At 31.4% G+C, this 16302-nt stretch overlaps 1 protein-coding gene across 3 annotated transcripts in view; it reads right to left on the bottom strand.

Annotated features, from left to right (window-relative positions):
- LOC108912610 (mushroom body large-type Kenyon cell-specific protein 1) overlaps positions 1 to 16302 on the bottom strand; it is a 248620-nt gene that overhangs the window by 11912 nt on the left and 220406 nt on the right. The gene's annotated exons all lie outside the window — the stretch shown is intronic.

The following is a 16302-nucleotide window of genomic DNA, read 5'->3' as shown; positions in this document are numbered from 1 at the left end:
GTGACAACGAATGGAACCGTTGATGAACACTGCGATTTCCAAAGAGACATGCATCAACACTTGTAAACAGAGGCAAAGTTATCGGTAGAGTCAGCGGTTCCAAACAAGTTTTCATTGTATCAATGTGGTAAGTGGTGGTGATAATTCAATACCGATAAAAACTAGAAGAGATAAGTTATAGGGAACCATAGTATGGATGGAAAGAGAATAAAACGGCACATCAAAATTGGGTGTCCCATTACAAAAAATCAAGTTTAGATGTTTTCCCGTGGACAAAACTCGGTATTGAATTATCACCACCCTGTATAAGATTCGGTAACTTGAATATATGGTTATGCAGCTTAGGTATTTAGCTCCTGCTCCTGCAAATATTGTAACTGTAGAATGCGCACGGGTTTAAAGTAGGTTTCGATTTTTTATTTCTTTTTTTCCTAAAAAGTTAAGTATCTCGAAAACGGATAAATTTAGGAATAGGGAAACTTCATGAAAGCTACCTTAAAATGAAACGTATAATCCAAAAATGTAAATATATACAGGGTGTTCCATTTAAAATAGCAAAGTTGATGTCAACTTCCGGTATAACCGGAATTGTTACAGGAAAATTATTTGACTTCAAAAGAGCACACCCAAAAACCCTACTGTGCCAATTTTCAAAATTTAAATCGAAGTAGGTTCTGAAATAATCTAATAGGTCACCCGGTATATCTTTTTGAAATCTGAATGTCTTAAACTTGTAAGCAAATAATCGAGGTCAAAATTGTCAATTTACCACGTGCCACAAGGTGAAACTTTCTGAAAATAAAAGTTTAACCCTTTCTTTAATTGTTTCTAAAATCCCGGTCACATAGGTACGTCCAATAGTTAATTAACAGTTAATAACGTTTTAAAAAAAACGCTATCTTGAGAACAAAAAGGCGTCTATGATTTCCCTTTTTTAAATTAACGGAAAAATAAGCTCTATTTTATGCAAAAAGAGCGAATTCTCGAGCGGCTTTCGCCTGACCATGGGACAATTTGTTTATAACGCTTTTTGCATGTCCTACTTTATTGTAAAGGGCGACTTATTTTCAACTTTTTAAAATTTTTCTTTTTTGATATCTATTCTTCTAAAATTAACGTTTAGTAATTAAACAATTAATTTAAAAAAACGAACGAAATTAATTAATAAATACTTGGAGCAACAATTTTAAGGTCACTGGAATCGGCCTTTGGCACACATTGGTCTTTGGATTGACCGTCTTTTCCATAAATTTCATCAACATCCATTACTTTTTGTAAAAATATTGCGCAATATTTGAAAACTGATTTTTCCGCGTTCGACTTTTATTTTACAGTTAACAATTGATCAAATATGACTTTCGGTAAGTATCTGAAATTGTAGGTAATTTAATTGCTTACAACATAAAAAGACTAATTTTCCGAAAGGTCGTCTAGATTTACAAGGGTAGTAAAAAAAAATTGAAAAAACACGTAATTTTGAAATTTACTCATATTTGCAATTTATCAACTTGGAGTCATTTCTTAGGAGTTACTTATTTGATATTATCATTCTACATTCCCCGTCATAAAGTGCAACAAAATGTCTACTAATAATTTTTTTACATATAGTTTTTCTGATTTCAATTAAAAACCAAAGAGTTTGGCGGTATATACCAGGTTCGGTCGCTAGGCAACAACTCGGTATTGAAATATTTGAAAAACTTGTTCCCATATTTATTTAGCCATACAGGTTTGGTCGCCCAGAAAATGCGCGCGCGGGCAAACGGCAAACAAACACAGCCGGACTGGGCGACCAGCCATAAATTTCAGTTGTTGACAATTGCTTAGCAGTGCAGTGCAGCAATGCAGAATTTGGTGTGATTCAGGTAATTTTAATTTATTATAGGCATCTTCTATTAATCATTCATATTACAATTGTGAAAGGGAGAAAGAAGAGGGATATTTTGTTTGCTAATATTATTACAACTTGGCATTTTGGAGACCTTTTGAAACGGAACAAAACGAAATACCGCCAGACAATATTGAATTAGTAGAAACGGTTGTTGATGAAACAGATTTAGAATTTAAAAATAAAGATTTATATGTTCAATATCAGCGTCTTTGAATATTTACGATTGTTTAAAAGAGGAAGAAAATGAAAAAACTAGATAATGAAATTATAAATAGAATTCACATATTAACACGAGTTAAGTTTCAGTGTCCATAATTTTTCGTGTTATTGAATAAGGTGTTATATAGATCACTGCGTAAAGAGGAAGCGAAAACAAAAATTTAAAAATATCGATGTCATGACGAGAGACGTAATTCGACGGACAATTTATAATTTATATAAAGAAAACTGAGGACATAAATAATTATTGAATTATGTTGTTGGCCAAATGAACATATAATAGAAATTTTCAAAACGTTATATACAAAGTTATATCATTTTCTACCTTTAACAAAAAACCTTTTAGGGACGCGCATGAAACTCATTAAATTTTATTGCTAGACATTTTTATACATATTCAACTGACATCGGAAAGACTACTATAACAACCCATATTTTCGTAGCGCACGCTTGATGCGAAACCAAAATCAAACGACAATCTGCGGCTACGCCGCCTAAGTCGTCGCATGCACTTCTAGATAATGCGATTCCGCCCTTGTCCCAATTCGAGATATTCGACTACACGAGGAATGCATTGACATTAATTCCTAGCCAACCATTTCGCGTCGGTTAAAATAATTGCGGCTCGATATGTAATTTCGAGTGAGAGCTCACTTGTCGGGATTAATATTATCCGCGAAATAACAGCTCTCCGCGATTGTTGTTATGCGCTTGTTATTTAAAATGTGTATGTTTTTCAGGTGCGTTGGCAATGGTGTCAATGCATCGTGTGTTCGATTCGATTCAATGTCGGATGGTACTTATCTGCATAGCTCCGTTCGAGTAGCGCAAACACTCGCGGCTGTTTCGAAAAATCGAACGTTTTCTCTTTCAGATTTTTTGTCAGTTCGTTTGTTTTCATTCTGTTGTCGCAGATATTCGGATTTATTACACAAAGTGTCCCGAATTGCACACACTAAACATTACATGGTGATAGAGCGCCTCAAGATAAAAAAATAGTATGATTCATACATAGTTGTAGAAAGCTTAATTTTTGATAGATATGAAATTTAAAAAATGTATCTCAAACTGTTTAGTTGGATTGATAAAACTTGGGACGATTTAATTAATTAAAGGCAAAAATTAGCTGAGTTGTTTAAGAAATGTGTCAAGCAGTGGCGGAGATGTTAGGGAGATACCGTCTCTACCTTGGGAATTCGAAGCCATTTAGGATTTCCAACTTTTAATTCTTTATTTTTGGGACAAAGAAGACAAAAATTCAGACCAAAGACGAACAATTAAGACATTTTTTATTTGTCTTATGAAACAAACAAATCTATAATCAGAAAAAAAATTAAAGGAGCAGAAAAATTTCCAAATATTTTTAGAGATTTTTGAAAGGCTATAACTTCCTGAATAATGATCGTATCGAGAAAAAAAAAGAAGCTTCTTGAAGCTTGAAGATTCTAGTTATGAAATTTTGAGATGAAACATTTTTTTGAGCATCCCTCTTGGCACAATCAAAAGAAATAATGCAAGGCAGAAATTTTACAATTTTTTTTTCAAAATCGCACAAGGGCTAAGAATTTTTTTTCTGGTTTAATCAACGCTAGGGTCACTTAGCCTGATTCATCAGCTTCAATTTGGTTGTTTAATTTTCTGTACGATTAGGTATTTCTCATTAGATATATCGGCTATTGAGTGAGTGAAAAGTCACCTTTTTTTTGATCATCGATTTCTCATATGATCGTACAGCGAAAGGAAGGAGGGAGAAACCAGAATCAACCCCCTTCGAGGGCTATTTTTTGTTTATACGCATTAATTTGAAAAAGTGCAAAATAATGAGTTTTCCTGCTGGTTTGGAAAATCAACGACTGCTTTGCAAATATTGCGAAAAGTACCAATAGTCCACAGTACAGACCCCCTCTGGAAAGTTGATTACCACATACTTTATAACTCCTGAGGGGCTTCGTTTTGACGAGTCTACTACATTTTTCCTCCGCGACTTTTCTCGATTCCTCCGCTTTTCCACTCGGAAAAGTCCAAAAACATGGCAATTTCCCGGGGTCTTGAAAACTCAAGACCACATCTTTTATTTTTAGCTTAAGTAACTGGAAATTTTGTTGCAAATGCCGATTTAAATTTGTCCGACAGAAATTCCTCCGACATTGACGTGTCTACCGGTCGAAACATGCCAAAATAACAGGGTATTGAAAATCAATTACCACATAGGTAATTTTTAGTAAAATTAATTGTAAATAATTAATTCAGTCAAAAAGTATTGTTGTCCGACAAATTTCAAGCCGCGTTTTTTCAGTCCGACAGCTGGAAATCGGAATTTTCACAGGGTATGAAAAATCGATTACCACATGTCGGACAAAAATAACACACGATAGAAAAGTGTTTTTTATAAGCAAAAATTGTAATGTCCGACAAAAATATATCCGCAAATCGTCAGTCCGACAAAAAAAGATGAAAAAAATTTCGTAAAAAATGTGCACATGTATTTATAATTTCTAATAAGGTATTTTCATGTATTAAGCAAAATTCCATATAAATATACAATACAGGGTGTTTCAGAAAGACCTCCCGTAAATACAGGGGGTGAGGACGACAAAAAATAAGAATTTTTTGTCATATGAACTATATGTCTATCTCCTCTTCTCAAAGCTCAAGCTTACTTTGAGAAAAGTCACTTATTTTATAGTGTAATATTGTAAGAGTTTAATTAAAAGCCTTTTTTCTCGAAAATCGTCCACATTAGGAAGTTCTAACAAGAGTACATTATTTTTAGAAAATAAAATTGTACAATAGAAATTGGAGCCCGACTGGTAAAAAACCTAACCTTAAAAAAAATATAACTTAAATTGTAATAAGAATGTAGCATAACTAGCGCTTTCTATGAAATATACAAAAAATAATTAGACTAGCGTATTTGGCACCCTTAAAAACCTCGGACTACCAAATTTCATAAAAATATTTCGCACCATTTGGAAATTTTCATAAAAATGTTATTTAAAAAATTTTATTTTGTCTCTCTGTATCTCGAAAACAAGAGGAGATAGACATAGAGTTCATAAGACAAAAAATTCTCATTTTTTGTCATACTATCACCCCCTTTATTTACGGGAGGTCTTTCTGAAACACCCTGTATATATTTTTCGTTTTATTCTTGTAATTGTAAATCTCTATATGCTCAATTTAGCCAAATAAATATCGAGAAAAGAATTAAACGATTTCAAAAAAGTATGTATGGTGTAAAAAAATTATGCACAAAAGTTTTGGGATTTTCTTTTAGAAAAATAGGAAAATTTTTGTAAAGAAAAATAACAAACGCGAATGAAAACTTGAAAGAGAAAAAAGGATTTTTATATCAAGTATAATATTAATTTATTTAGAAATAATGCATTATGCACTAAGATCGTATTAATCGCCTCAAAAATAACTTCATTTGTTTATAACTTTTAAATTTTTAAGCATAAAATAAGCAATATTATAATTATTTATTTGAAACAAATAATAATTTACATAATAATAATTAATAACCATTTATAAATATGAAATTTTTGGAGTGAAAAAATTAAATTTCATCACGTTTATTGATTTATTGATTTTTTAATAATTTGCGGACATTAAATCGTCGGACACTTATATCACTATTTTGTACAGTAAATTTAAAAGTGGAAAAAATGAAAATTAGATATGTGGTAATCGATTTTTCATACCCCGTGAAAATTCCGATTTCCAGCTGTCGGACTGAAAAAACGCGGCTTGAAATTTGTCGGACAACAATACTTTTTGACTGAATTAATTATTTACAATTAATTTTACTAAAAATTACCTATGTGGTAATTGATTTTCAATACCCTGTTATTTTGGCATGTTTCGACCGGTAGACACGTCAATGTCGGAGGAATTTCTGTCGGACAAATTTAAATCGGCATTTGCAACAAAATTTCCAGTTAATTAAGCTAAAAATAAAAGATGTGGTCTTGAGTTTTCAAGACCCCGGGAAATTGCCATGTTTATGGACTTTTCCGAGTGGAAAAGCGGAGGAATCGAGAAAAGTCGTAGAGGAAAAATGTAGTAGACTCGTCAAAACGAAGCTCCTCAGGAGTTATAAAGTGTGTGGTAATCAACTTTCCAGGGGGGGCCTGTACTGTGGACTACAATATTTGTAGTTTTTTTTTAAATTCAATACATGCCCATGAGGCCTGTACATTTTGAAATCGATCGATGGAACCGTTTTCCTTTCCTGAATCGTCAAAGTTTTATAAAAAATTAAAGGAGCGAGTTTATTACTCCTTAAACATCAATTAATTAATAATGATTAAGATGAAAAACATTTTTTTGTGCTCATTTCGCGTTATATATTCATCAAATATCGAGAAAAAAATCTATTTTGGAAAGCATTCTTGATAGAATAAAATGTTTTATTGTGAAAATAAAGATGGGCTTAAAAAAACTATTCACAGTGGCAATAATTGCAGCAAGGAAAATAGATATCAAGAAAAATTAATAATGGACAAGATATAAAATATTATACAGTGAATGAGTAGACGAAGATCAGGAATAAACAACTGGTTTTACCATATGAAAAAAAAGCATAGGACAAGTCTAAATAAAAAGACGGAACAAAAACAGATCAAGAACAGCGGAATAATGAAGAACAATGGAGAAAACAAGAACTATTTCAAATCATACAGGGTGTTCCTAAATAAGTGTCGCACCGGAAAACTGTAAATTCCTCTTGAAAAAAGAAACATTATTTTTCTCTTCCATTTTTCTCTCCAGGCTTTCGTTTTCGAGATACACGGTGTCAAAACTTTTTTTCAGATTTTTTCCAACATCTTAGAAACCGTTTGAACTACAGGACTGAGCTACTTCTATACACACATTACCACTATTAATAGCTACTTGTTGAAAATGTTGTTAAATTTCGTTAAACTTGTTAATTATTACTAAAAGATTTTTGAAACGTTAGCAAAATGTTTGTTTTTGTTCATAAAAAAGTCATTTTTCTTGAAAACGGTTGACTTTAGAGCAATGAACCAAGAGAACTCTTTTTGTGTAAAATTCATTGGTGCTTTAGAATTTGCTGTCAAATGTCAATTTTTCCAGTGGCGTAAAAGTTAGGGGGGAAAACCCTTACGATACCTTACAATCCCCACCACTGGCACGTTCAATGAATTAGAGAAGGGTGCGAAAAAGTAGCTATTCATAGTGGTAATGAGTGTACAAAATCTCAGTCCTGTAGTTCAAACGGTTCCTAAAATATTGGCAAAAAATTAAAAAAAAATTAAAGTTTTGACACCGTGTATCTCGAAAACGAAAGCCCGGAGAAAAAAATGAAAGAGGAAAAGAATGTTTCTTTTTCCAAGAGGAATCTACAGTGTTCTGTTGCGACACTTATTTAGGAACACCCTGTATATGTGGAATAAAATGGATAGAATTTTCACTTAAAATACCACTAGAGCTTCAATTATTACTGGAAATTTTTTCGAGCACACGAGTTTTCTAAAAAATATTCGTGTGCAAGAAAAAATTTCCAGTTTTTAATTGAAGCTAGAGTGGTATTCGGTAAGAAAATTTCACAATGAAGTGTTAAAAAATATCGACAAAAATATAAAGATATTAAAATTTTTTTATTGTTTTGAAGAGACAGTAGGCTTTGTATGTTAATTCAAAAAGGATAACAAATGCCATTTTATATGCACGGTGTCAAAGTGAAAAGTTTAGTGTTTTTTTACGAAAAATGTCTCGTTTTGGAGAAGAAAACCAGGACATAATAAAAAAAGAAATTCAACATCTGATGCCAGATAATCAAAGATAAGCATTTGGAAGCAGTTTCTAGAATTTTGCAATGAAAAATCTTATAATATACAGGAAAAGCTACCTGTTGAAGAACTGGCAAGAATTCTAGAAGATTATTCATTTAATATGAGAAAAAAAAATTCTATAATATTTTCTTACAAAGAAATTGAAGCACTATGTTGTATCAATGAAACTCACATGCATATTTTATTAAGTTAAATAAAGTATAAGTGGTGAACTTTAGTTACACAAAATAATAAAAAATAAGTTGATAGTAGTTCAATCTTTCAGTTTTCTAAAAATTTTGTGTACTAAAGTTGGTAAAAATATATTTTATTGCAAAAAACTTGAAGCAGTATATATAATCAAAGTAACTTACATACATATAACATTAGGTTAAATAAAATACAACTAACCGACTTTAGTTAAGCAAAATAATAAAAAATAAGTCGATAGTAGATCAATCCCTCAGTTTTCCACATACTCATTTTACTAAAGTTGGTAGAAATATATTTTCTTACAAAGAACCTTAAGCACTATGTAATATCAATAAAATTCATATGTATATATTATTAAGAAGGCCATGGAATCCATGTCAAACAAGGTAATCGTGACTTTTGACGTTATTTGACCATTTTCTTTAAAATCGTTGTGTTGTACAATTGAAAAATGGAGCGGTTTGAGAAATACGTTTTATGCAAGTTTTGCAAAAAAGTTAGTGAAATTAAAATGTACCATCGGAACCTAAAATTTTTAATGTATTTATTACAAGAATGCGGGCCAGAAATTTATTCGCCAAACTTGTTTGGGATTATTAAAAATCATTTGCTTCTTGTGTGTAAGAAATATGGAGCTCTTCGTGGATCACAGCAGAATAAGATTGTTTCAAAGTACTACATTTATTTTTTGAAACATAGACATTTTATAAATTTTAGTGAATGTGTGCTTGTTTATTCCCCATTAAGAAAAGAAGACGTAGCTGAGGAATTTCAACAACATTTGGACGCTTTAATTAAAACTACTAAAAGTACATACTTGGTAAATAATTATTTATAAATGATTTGTTCTTATTAAATTATGATAGAATAAATTTGAAGTTAAATATACTTAAATGTCATTTTATTTATAAATGTCAAAAAATTTCCAGTGTAATTTCATGCTCCTTACCCCAAGGAAGAGAAAAATTTCCGGACATTTTCTTAGTTGCTATAGTAACGCTACAAAATACAGGCCTTTAATTGGCTGAAAAATACTATTGTGAAATTTTCAGAAGAAATCATAAAGCGATAAAGCGAACCTAATTGTTGAGAAATTTATCAACAATTACAAAGTGTACTCTAATCTAGTGAGACTTTATTTTATCGAAAGAGTCACCATCTAGTACTGACAAGTTCGATGGGATTTTAGATTTTAGAAATGATTAAAGTTAGAAAAAAATTGACGGCACGTTTTTGAAACCGACTTTCAAAACAGATTCAACTGTCAAAGCAGACATTTGAGATCTTCATTTGTTTTTGAGTTACGGGCGATATTTTTTTTGTGAATCCACTGCCTTTGTATCTGTGCCGTTAAACTTGTTAAAACAGAACAAGGTATCAAATATCTAATTTGGCAGTTGAACCTTTTTTTTTTAAATTGAATACAAAAGTAAGTTAGGCTAATTCAAATTAATTCTAAAAATTTTCCTAAAATTTGATAAAATCATATAATGCTCTTCGACACCAGCATCTGGTAAACACGTTATATGAGTATCTTAGACATTTTAATCAATGGTTATCTAAAATGATAAAAATAATAATCTATATAAATATTATTAATGAAAAAAAAACATACGTGGCGTATTTCACTAGGTAATGAAATAGGTAAGTAGGCTTTCTAAGAGATTCCTTTTCTTGTTTCTAACGTCACATTTTTGACAAAGATAGACTCACGTAATGAACCACAACAAATGAATTGACCTATTTCTGTACTTTTTGAAAATGGAATTGGTATCTGAATTTTTATAGATATTAATTAATATACAGTATGTTTATTAAGTACTTGTACAAACTTTGAAGGGTGAATTTTTGACTAATTTTAAGATAAAAAGTTTATATGAGTATGGGTCCGCAACAGCTTGGTTCTTGAGATACAGAGCGTCAAAAAAAAAAATTGTTTCAGCAATAATTATTGTAAATGTTATTGACTTATTTGTAGCAGTAGTTTAGTCTTAGTCTTGTAAATGATGTAAGTTTGTCAAATCGGAACACAATCAATAAGACACATTTTTTCACTTATTTTTCAAATACTCTTAATGATTCAACTTACAAAATATCAACTTTTTTTTGCAAAAATCTACAACATTTGTAGAGGTCACTTTTTAAGATAACCTCAAAATTTCCGAGAAAAATGCGAAAAACAAGTTTTTCTTAATTTCTGTTTTTTATTTCTCATTTCCGCAAAAAAATTTAAAACTTTCTAAACGGCATATTGTTAAGTATAAAAAAACACAACTTATTTCTAATTTGACCCACGCCGTATCTCTTACCCTTTCCTAGATCCTAATGCTGTTCCATCCTTATCTTGGGCACACTGTATATCTATGAATTCATTAGAATTGAAAAAATAAGTACACTACTCGATCCTACGGAAAAAAATATTATTTTATTTATTCACTATTCGACTTAGATGTTTATAACAATACTGTACAAAAATAAAGTTTTGGGTCAAACAATGAGACAGTTTCTTTCGTATTTTTTTCCATACAATTGAATGGTGTAATCAGTTTCTGATTTTTTTTAAATTTAAACAAATTATCAACAATTACTGAAAAATGCATTTTTGAGCATGTTTTTGAACTGTGATTACAGATCTTTTTATTTCACCAAAAAGTATATGTTGAAACAAAGGAAAATGATCACCGGCAGAACTCTGTACGATGATTTTTCTAAGTAGAATTTTTCTTTGAAAAAAAATGTGTTTCAGATGAATACCTATTAAACTTCTTGATTTTTTTATCTAAAAAAGTTTGTGGTTATTTAAGACACATAAAGGTATACTTTCACCAAGTTTCGCCAAAATTAAATTATTTTTGCAGAAGTGAGAAATAAAAAACAAAAAATAAGAAAAAAGTCTGTTTTTCGCATTTTTCTCGGAAATTTTGAGGTTATCTTAGAAAGTGACCTCTACAAAAGTTGTAGATTTTTGCATGATCTACAACTTATGTACTTTTACGTATACTTTTTTGTTTGACGTCAACTTTCGCCAGAAATCCCAATGATACAATTTTTCACAACTTTTCAACCCCCCAAATAAACCCTCCGCCACCCCTGCTCACGCATTTATTTTTTTTACGTTTATTATAATCCCCTTTACCATTTCCACTTATAGATACAAGTCGAGGTAACAATTTTTTTTTCTTCGTGTAATTTGGATTTTTGTGCGTGTAATTCAATGCTGAGCGGGGTTTCAGTCCCCAGAGTAGTTGTTTCTTACAATATTATTAACAGCTTGTCTTTTGTCTTTGAAGTTGCATGTCTAGATGTTGATATCAAAGAGCATATCACTTCAAATGAGGATTTTAAGAAAATATTTCTAGATTTGATTTGAATTGGCTTAACACCGTTCAAATCAAAGTTTTTTCTTTATAAGTTCGTGCAGACACCTAGAAATCCCATCGAGTTTGGCCCACTTTGTTCGCTGCGTTTCCATTTAAATGTTATGAAGCAGATAGCCTGTTGCCCGACTTTTTTTATAAAGATTAATTTTGGACGTGATCGTGGAACTGCGCCATTCGCAGATAAGGTATTCGCAAACAGAACGTATTTTCGACCTAAAAAACAATTCTAGTACCAAGGTTAAAAAACACCACTCCAACTATTGACACAGCGATAAAAAAATCCTATATTCGGCCGTCTCGTAGTACGCGAAAATAACTGGGTAATTGCGATCGCGTTTACGGTATTTTCGTTATCGCCCAGAGCCGGGCAAATAAAATTCTGATAACAGAAAGTTTACTAACCTATCCCACACGAAAACAAATTGCGTAGAATTTCGGAACAGGCGATAAACAGCTCGGGCGGCCGTGGAACCGACTAAGCCTGCTATTTTCATTAGCCCGATAGCCCGATGCGTTATTCAGTAATTAATGAGTAAACAGGACATGTCTTAATTGATACAGGGTGTGCGTCTGTATTTAACGATACTTCGTCTCCTGCAACATTGCAGGGTACCTATACAGTACGCGCCTAAAGTATGAAATAAATTCAGTAAAATCGAAACAAATTTTTTTTGGGAAAAATCCTCGAACAGGTCGATTTTTAATTTAAAAAATACATATTTTAGCATAAAAGGCGATTTTCAACCATCATTTGCTTTCGAGTAATGACGTCATCGACATTTTTTTTTAAATAGCAACCCCCTATTTTTTTTCTTGATTCTGAAAGATCGTCTCGTTGATCCGACATTATTAAAATGTTGCCTTCTTACATAGGAAAGTTTTCGAGTAAATGACGACTGAATGTTAGAAAACCCAAATCAATTAAAATAAAGCAAAAACGTTATCAAATTTAGTTTTTCGAAATGCCTGAAGTTTTTTATGGATCACGTAGGTGTAAATCTTTACAAAGTGTCACTGTCATACCGACTTTCTAAGTATTGTAAGCGATATAAAAATTATTGTTGAATTTAAAGTATTATGGCACATTTAACTGTCACACAAAGAATTGAAATTTTAATTCTTATCGGATGCGGGGATAAGACTAGAACGCAGCAGGAAGTTTGCGATTTATTTAATGAAAAACATCCAGATCGCCGTATCAGCCAATCAACAGTCAGTAAGATAGAATCTAAATTTAGAGAAACTGGCAATGTTGTAGATATTCCAAAACCTGGACGTCCAAGCGTTAGTGAAGATCACAAACAGAACATTTTGATAAGTATGGTAGATAATCCTCATAATACTTCACGATTGGTTGCATTAAACAATGAAATTAGTCAGACCACAGTGCTACGTATCCTGAGGCAGGAAAAATATCATCCCTACAAAATTCAACTTGTGCAGGAACTCAATGAAGACGATCCCGACCGCCGCTTACACTTTTGTGAAATTATGATGGATTTATGTCAAGTAAATAGAGATTTACACCGGCAAATACTTTTTTCAGACGAGGCCACGTTTTGTCTCAATGGTACAGTGAACCGTCAAACTTGCAGGTATTGGAGTCGGGAAAATCCTCATTGGATGGCAGAGACACATACCCAACACCCACAGAAATTAAATGTGTGGGCTGGAATAGTTGACAACAGAATAGTAGGGCCTTTCTTCTTTGAAGGAACCCTTACAGGAGAAAGATATTTAGAGTTTTTACAAAATGACCTTGTTCCAGCGCTTGCAGTAATTTTTCCTAACGATAATGACCCTGATATTCCTGATGACACCATATGGTTTCAGCAAGACGGTGCACCTCCGCACTATGCGCGCCCTGTTCGAGATTTTCTGGACAATTGTTTTCCTAGGAGGTGGATCGGCAGACGAGGACCGATAGAATGGCCCGCGAGATCCCCAGATCTTACACCCCTGGACTATTTCTTATGGGGCTACTTAAAGTCCAAAGTGTACGTTAATAGACCACATAATTTAGAAGAACTCCAAAATTGTATTATAGATGAAATACACAGAGTTACCCCAGAAATAATTCATAATGTGCAAGAAGAATTTCTACACAGACTTGCGTATTGTCAAGAAGTCGGTGGGTGGCAATTCGAACACTTAATTTAGGTAGAAAACTTAATGAATTGTATTTGCTTGACATAGGAATTGTTATTTTTTTAATTAATAAAATTTACGTTTTCTAACATTCAATCGTCATTTACTCGAAAACTTTCCTATGTAAGATGGCAACATTTAAATACTGTCGGATCGACAATGAAATGATCTTTCAGAATCAAGAAAAAAATAGGAGGTTGCTATTTAAAAAAAATGTCGATGCCGTCATTACTCGAAAACAAATGACGGTTGAAAATCGCCTTTTAAGCTAAAATATGTATTTTTTAAATAAAAAATCGACCTGTTCCCAAAAAAAATTGTTTCGTTTTTACTGAATCTATTCCATACTTTAGGCGCGTACTGTATACACAGTTTTATCTGCGGATGTGAACTGCATAGAAAAATCTTCAAGGTTTATTCCGCAAGGATCCTATAGAAACACTTTATGTTTTTAAAGTTAGGGATAAAATTGTGTGTTATTATTTCATATTTCAATCAAAGTAGCCTGATAAATAAATATACTATACCAATAATTATTATTTCCCTATGTCATTTTGTTTATTCTTTTTTTTATTACATATTTTCTAATATACAGTTTTACACTGTATAAGGATTTGTCACACATAACTTATAATCTAAATTAAATAAATTAACAACACATTAGATCACATATAGTTCACATAAAAAACAAAATCGCAGTCCATTAAAATCTGAAGTACTCATTCAAAGAATACGGACACATATCAGTTAGGTACGATTTTAGTTTCTTTTTAAAAAGTTCAGCAATACATCAGGTCTTTACATCATTAGGATTAATTTCATGAATTTCCATATTGGTATAAAATTTAGATTTATTCTTAAATACATAATTACACAAAGCAAATATGAAAAGACCAGGTAGAGTTAGAATAAAATAGTTTTTAAAAATGTCTCTACATGAATGTGAACTGGAAACATTAAAAATACATCTTAGTACCTTTTTTGACATACAAACACATCAGAAGACATAACCCACCCCAAAAACAGACACCATAATTTAGTCTACTGCCAACCTGTGCATGATACAGATTTATAAGTTGCTTAGTTACAAGTACAGTACACAAATTTCGGAATAAATAACATGTTGAACTCAGTTTTGAACAAAGATGTGAACAATGAGGCTTCCAGGACAAATTACTGTCAAATTCAATTCCCAGAAATTTAACCTCATCTCATTATTAACAGAAATGTCATTTATATTTAGGTTTAATTTAGTAGTTGCACGTTGACGATTATGAAATGAGACCGCATGAGTCTTTGTCAGATTAAAGTAAAGATTATTTTGACAGAACCATGTACCTATATAATTTATCAAGCATAACATTACATTTGGTCTCTATGTCATAAGAAGACTTATCAGAAATTAAAAGGGAAGTATCGTCGGCATATATAGTAAAATGAATATTAGAAGTAAAGTGATGGTGGTTATGTCATTAATATACAACAGGAACAACATAGGACCCAACACGGAACCTTGTTGTACACCCATGGTTATACTCTGTGTTTTTTCTTTATGTGTTGAACACTAGAAGAATCTTTATGTTTAACATATTGACTCCAGTTATTCAAAAATGAACGTTCATGTGACATTTAGCGTTAAACTGTTAGATAAAAAATGCATTTATTTACAACTGAAGAGTATGGATATTGTCTTTATATATCGGTATTCCAATGGGAACGCCTGATAAGCAGCCTGAGAATACCGACGGAGATACCCAAGTAGACATCAATCAACCTTTCTCAAAATTTGTTAATTTGGTTAATAAAGGTTAACCATCATTTTTATTTATCAGGCTACTTTTTCATATCATATTTTTTTAAATACTTCTAACTTCTAAACAAAATCAAATCGGACCTATGTTCATATAAGAAAAAATGTTTAAAATTAGCCCAGCTACCAACTGTCAAAGTATGTCATAGAGCTTGTAGAACACCCTGTATTTTGCTGGAATTAACGGAAATGAGTATAAAAATATGGAGCATATTTTAACAATTTTATATTCGAGATCGGGATGTCCTCAAACATAAATTAGCAGAACGTAAATATATTGTATTTAAAACAAAATAAAAATAAATAAGGAGTAAATATTATTTAATGAGTAAAGAAGGAGAGCATATGAAATTTTAATTCTCTAATTAAAAGAACAACTAAGTTTTTTACTCTATTTTAAAAATATTAAGCTTATTCAAATTAATTCAAAACTATCTAGAAAATGAAAATGAAATCAAATAATTGGATACAATTTCTTAGGAAAAAAAAACGATAGTTTTATAGGAATTATAATAATTTATAGTCCTGGTTCATCAGTCTTGTCAAAAGTTGCTTCAATTTGAATTAAAAACAATGTAACTAACTATAGTAATATTCAACCAAGTTAAACAACATAAAAAATTTATATGAAGGTCTGGTAAAGAGTTATTTATCTGTTAAGATAATCAAGATAAGAACTAACTCATTGTAAGGATTATGTGTCATATTTCACGATTAGATCTAATATTATTTGATGAAACATATTTTAAATAACAAATTAGAAATAAGAACTGAAATATAATAAATATTTACTACATTGTCTTCAATGATTATTTTCACAAAAGTAATAAGATATTGTTCACT

This window comes from Anoplophora glabripennis, unplaced genomic scaffold (assembly GCF_000390285.2).
Source record: "Anoplophora glabripennis isolate ALB-LARVAE unplaced genomic scaffold, Agla_2.0 scaffold35, whole genome shotgun sequence".
Taxonomy (NCBI): domain Eukaryota; kingdom Metazoa; phylum Arthropoda; class Insecta; order Coleoptera; family Cerambycidae; genus Anoplophora; species Anoplophora glabripennis.
This window is presented reverse-complemented; position numbering and strand designations above follow the sequence as displayed.